Source organism: Piliocolobus tephrosceles, chromosome 6 (genome assembly GCF_002776525.5).
Source record: "Piliocolobus tephrosceles isolate RC106 chromosome 6, ASM277652v3, whole genome shotgun sequence".
NCBI lineage: Eukaryota > Metazoa > Chordata > Mammalia > Primates > Cercopithecidae > Piliocolobus > Piliocolobus tephrosceles.
Window position 1 is genome coordinate 133,181,825 of NC_045439.1, and position 5,702 is coordinate 133,187,526.

A 5,702-nucleotide genomic window follows, 5' to 3' on the forward strand; every position below is an offset into this window, starting at 1 on the left:
GGCGGAGCTTGCAGTGAGCTGAGATCCGGCCACTGCACTCCAGCCCGGGCGACAGAGCGAGACTCCGTCTCAAAAAAAAAAAAAAAAAAAAAAAAAGAAATTTTTCCATCTCTACAAAGCTTACAGAATATTGAAGAAAATCCTGTTTCTTGTTGGATTCTTCTTAATATCTAATGTAAAATAATTTAAGGACAAAATAAGAAAAAATTCTACAAATAATCTCTCTCTCTCTCTCTCTCTCTCTCTCTCTCTTATATATATATATATATATATATCTACACACACAGTGTGTGTGTAGATATATTTAATCTCTTTATGAAGTCCAGTACTACACTAATTAAAATCAAGAGTAGTAAGAATACTATGACCCTGTCCTCAAGTAGTTTATAGTCTTGCTAGTTACTTAAGATGTATACATAAGAAACATTTAAAAATAAAGGCATCATGTAATAAAGCAACAATATACAGAATAAAAGCAAGGAGATATAAAAGAGATGAAAATGACCAAAATTATATGATGCATACTTAGTGGCAGATTCTGTGCTAGGCAACTTTAATTTAAAAATATTTTTAATTACGAAACAAAAAATAATTTTATTACATTTCTTAAAATTGAGAAAATACATATGAGAATAAAGGAAATCCAATCTGTGAATTCACTATCTAGAGTTAAACATCAGCCAACATTAACATTGAACATGAGGCATTTCTTTCAGAATTTCCTGTGCTAGTGGCATATCACTACATATTAATTATATCATATAAACAATTTGGCTGAATTTTTGCTTCACACATCATGAATACTTTTCCATGTCATGACATTTTTTTCTGTAATATCACTTTAAATCTCAGAAATACCCCCCTTTATGGATATGCCATTATTTATTTAACTAATCTACTAGGTACTTTTCTTATGTCCTTTATTTCAGCAATTTTCCATTTTAAAAGTAACTTTCCCACTTTACGCATCTAATTAGTTACTGTAGTAGTGACAAAAAGTTAATATTTTGTCATAGCTATTATGTTTGATTCTAAGCTCCTTATTTGATTCTAAGTTCCTAGAAAATGGTATCTATATGCTAGCCATCCTCTGTACTAGTGCAATGCACAGAGTAGAATCAGTAGTATTGATGGCTGATCACCTAACTTCGAATTGAGTACAAACATATTTTTCTTAGTTTGTATATACGCACAGGGAATAAAGGAGAAGGGGTTTGCCTTAACTGATGTATTAACTTGCTGGTTGGGTAAGTAATAAGAAAAGTGGAGAATTAGAGTTAGGCAAATAAAAAATAATTTTAAATTAAATAAAATGTAAATTTAATAAATTTATTAAAAATGATTTTACTCTATAAGTTAAAGAGATAAATGGAGGAGAAAAGAAGTAAATCAGTTCAAACACATGGAAATTAAAGACAGAATATTGTATTTGATGGGACTTTATAAAAGAAGGTTATGACATAATTAAAGCCAAGGAAAGAAAACAAGTGGGGTAATAATATTTAAATAGAAATATTGTTGAGTTACGTTAGAAGGAAGGTAAGAGAGTGTAACAGGAAACAGATTTACCTTCTTCCTTGGAAAAGAAACCCAGAAAAATTAGATAAAATAGGCAAAAACAATGTTTTTTATGGTATCAGATGAGAGACAATGAAGTACAGTAATTAGTAGGAGACAAATAACAAAGACGGTAAGTCCTGTGACAGCCTCAGTTTACTTTCTTGAGAGAATTTCTTGGCTGTGGCACAGGGGGCATAAGCCAGGCAGACCATGGCCAGGCAGACCAGGGCCTACTTCCTGAGCTGAGACAGAGATGAACGTCCAGAGAGAGTAATTTGGCAAGAGCCATACAGTAGAGAGCCGAACCATGAGGGAATGCCAGAGATCTGCAGAGGACTCTTCTTCAGTGCATGTGTGTGAGGAAGCCGCTAAAAGCCAGGAAAGGAACTACCAAAAAGACCAGAAGAAACAGTACCCAGTGTTTGAATAGGATTGAGGGGAGTGTCTGTCCTTTATTGCCAGGTTGGAAAATTTCATAATTAAGCAATTGTTGAATATAGTATTTAAAAAGGGCATTAGTGGGGGATGACTGGCTCTAGACACTGCTCTGGCCTTGTCTGACAAATATTAAAAACAAGACAACCACACAACCACACACACACACACACACACACACACACACACACACACACAAAAAGCTACTTCTGAGTAACTTAACTGCATCCTAAAATGGAGCTCAAGAATATTTATAGTGACACAAAATGACTCAACACCCAACAAGGTAAAATTCACAATGTCTGGCATCTAATCAAAAATTACCAGGAATGCAAAGAAGCAGAAAAACATAAAGTATCATGATGAGAAAAACCAATCAATTAAAACCAGCCGAGAACTAACACAGATTTTAGAATTGGCAGACATAGACATTAAAACAATTATACTGTATTCCATATGTTCAGATGGTAAGTAGAAACATGGAGATATAAAAATGAACCAAATTTAAATTCTAAGAACAATTTTACAATGTCTAAGATAAAATATACACTGGCTGGGTATATTAGTCAGCGCAGTCTACTATAACAAATTGCCATAGACTGGGGGACTTAAACAACAGACATTTGTTTCTGACAGTTCTAGAGACTAAGAATCTGAGATATAGGAGCCAGAAGATTTGGTATCTGGTGAAGGATCTCTCTGTGGTTTGCAGACATCTATCGTCTTGCTGTATCCTCACGTGGAGGAGAGAAGCTAACCCTCTGGTCATTTCTTATAAGGGCACTAATCCCATCATGAGGACTCTACCTTTGTGACTTGAAACCTAATTACCTCCCAAAGGACCTACCTTTAAGTACCATCTCATTGGATTAGAAAGAACACATTAAAGGTTATGATTTCAACATATGATTTTGAGGGGAAAGAAAAATATTCAGCCCATATCAGTGGGATTGACAGCAGATTAGATATCGTAGAGAAAACAATTAATAGATTTTAAGATATAGCAATAGAAACATTCCAGAATTAATTCACAGGGGTAAGCACTAGTGTCTGTTAGGAGGCAGAAAAGTTATAGGCCACAGTGTTTTGGTATATTCTGCAGGAAAGGCAGGGCAAAGCAGAGTCAACACTTTAAGATTGGCCAGTTTGAATAATTCCAGCAGGCTTTGGGAAGTAGGGGTTACCCCAGGTTGTCTGGTACCTGACCCTGGGCTGACATAAGGTAGGGAAACTATTGGCCTGATGTGTGAGAGTTAGAGGAAGAAGGTGGTAGTGGTATTGATTCTGGATTGCATAGTTTGTATATAAAAGGCAAGCTCACTGACAAGTTGTTTCACTCCTCTAGGAATCTGCTAGCCCTAGGAGGGACATTCTCTCCCCAGCCAGCAAGGACTCCTAAGGATGTCAAAACAACATAAAACATAGAAAATAAAAAACATGAATAATGCAGTTGGTCCTCTGAAATTTTGACAACAGATTAAGGAAGCTTTGGGGTGATGATTATAGAGACATTTAGAAAGCAGGACATTTGTTTCTTTAAACAGTATAGAAAATGTTTTATCATGAAAATGGAAAGAAGGAATACAAGTGAGAGTACAGAGAATCTTTGTCGTTCATCCCATAACTAAGTTTCCCATTTTTATGGCATTACCCAGGAAAATAGAGCTGAAATTTTGGGGAGTCTCTAAAAATATTTTGATGGAGTTGTAAAACATGTTAGAAATATGCTAAGATCAAGGTGGCAGGTCCATCAGTTATGTTGTTGGAGGGTATGGACTCCTAATTTAATAAAGATTAGTGATATTTGTGTGTAATCCAAGGGAATGAATGGAAATGGCTGGCGATGCAAGTCAACAGTTCACAATGGAGGAGTGTAGTCGGAGAAGGCACTACTCCTGTCCTTAAGGGTCAAGAAATTGACTGATATAAGGCAGGTACCTTCTGGGGAAAGCAATCATCTCTGCTATTTTTTAGAATGGCACTGTTAGTAGTAATCTACCAGGTTTCTCTTTAGGCACGGGAGTGTAGTGTATATGCTTGGCAGAGAGCAAGCAGTATGCCAGGATCATGGACTGAGCAGACAGCAAGCTCAGAAACATAATGGAATGTCTAAGTTAAAGGAAGAAAAGCAAAAGTCTCCGGTGCCTTTCAAGAGACAGTTGACAGGTATCACAGAGGTGGAGATTTTACTGTTCAGGTGAAGTCATCTCTGGTGCAGGAAGTGAAGCCATCTGCACTGGTTGGGTTGTTGGTTGGGGCCATGTCATCTGATATTATGGCATCTCCAGCAGTGAGCTCCTGGGTCAGGGTGACACCATCTGGAATGTAGAGCTTGATATACCCTTTCTCAAGCGGATACCCACTCAGGTTGAGGTGGGTCTCAGCATTTTCTGTACTTGGTTGAAACAATGGCTTATTTGGAGGATTTGGGCCTCCCAATTGTAAACAAATTAAGGCACTCAGAACATTTGTAATAAGACAAACAGTCAACAGATAGGGGTGCAGCTGCATTTCACGTGGTTTTGGTTTTTATTGATGGAAGTTTAAGTTGAAATTCGTCTCGTATCAGATGAGTGGCTATCTGGCCTATGGGACAATCTATAGTTAATGCATCCCAAGACAGCATGTACCTCAATCTGGCCTCTAGCTCTTATGGGATGGTGGTAAGAGCGAAAACTTATCAAGCCAGGTTAAGGCTTGGGGCAACATAAAGGCTCATTTGGTAGATCTATCGAACAGTAATTTGAAAAGGAGTTTATGAGGAGACCATGATATCTTTCAGATAAATTGGATCTCTGGGACATATTAGGGATATGAAAGTTCTATTGAATGCTTCCTCCAAGAACCCAGATTAAGTATTTTGAAAAATAAAATGTGCCTTGTTTATTATGAGTAATGTTTTTAACTCCAAAAACGATAAACTGTTGGGATAAGAACTTTTATTGTGGCCATAGTATATATGCAGACATGGTTTTGAGTTATATTTTGGTTATCTGTGAGGCAAGAAATTTCCAGATGTTTTTACCTGAATGGGACAATTTCTACACACTGGCCCAATAGTTTCTAATCAATGTGAAGATGAGACCTTTTGTTGGCCAAGGCATCCAGGGCTAAGATGACTGCCTGAAGCTTGGCCAGGTCTGTTCCTTGGGTACAGTCCTTTACCAGGGATATCCTGGTTAAGGGATGGAAAACAGCAACATTTCACTGAGCTCTACCATGTAGGACGGTCAGCAGTGTCTCCACACAGTCTGCGAACTCCCATTACTGTTCACTTGGGGAATCCCAAGGGCTTCCAGATAGCCAAGGGCTCTGTAAGAGGGGTGACCTCCTCCGGCACTCTGGCATGTGCCACAAGTCTGAGGATAGACAAAGCTACCCACTCCTGCAGGTAGAATATGCCAGGGGGCTTAAGTTTGGCTCCATCATGTCCTAGGGAAGCCTCAGTAGCTGTATTGAGCTTGTGGAGTGCAGTTTTCATTACCAAAATCATGACGGGAAACTTGGAATACAGTCACAGGCTTGGAGATTGTGAAAGCCTCTGTTTCCAGGAGAGCCCAATAGGTAGGCAGTAGCTGTTGTTTTATTGGAATATTGCATGAAGTCACAAGGGGAAATTTTTTGTATCAGAAACTCTGGGGCAAGTAAGGGTCATAAGTGGGCCAGAGATGCCAGGAGGCACGAAAAGAGAGAGGAGAGGGGAGGAG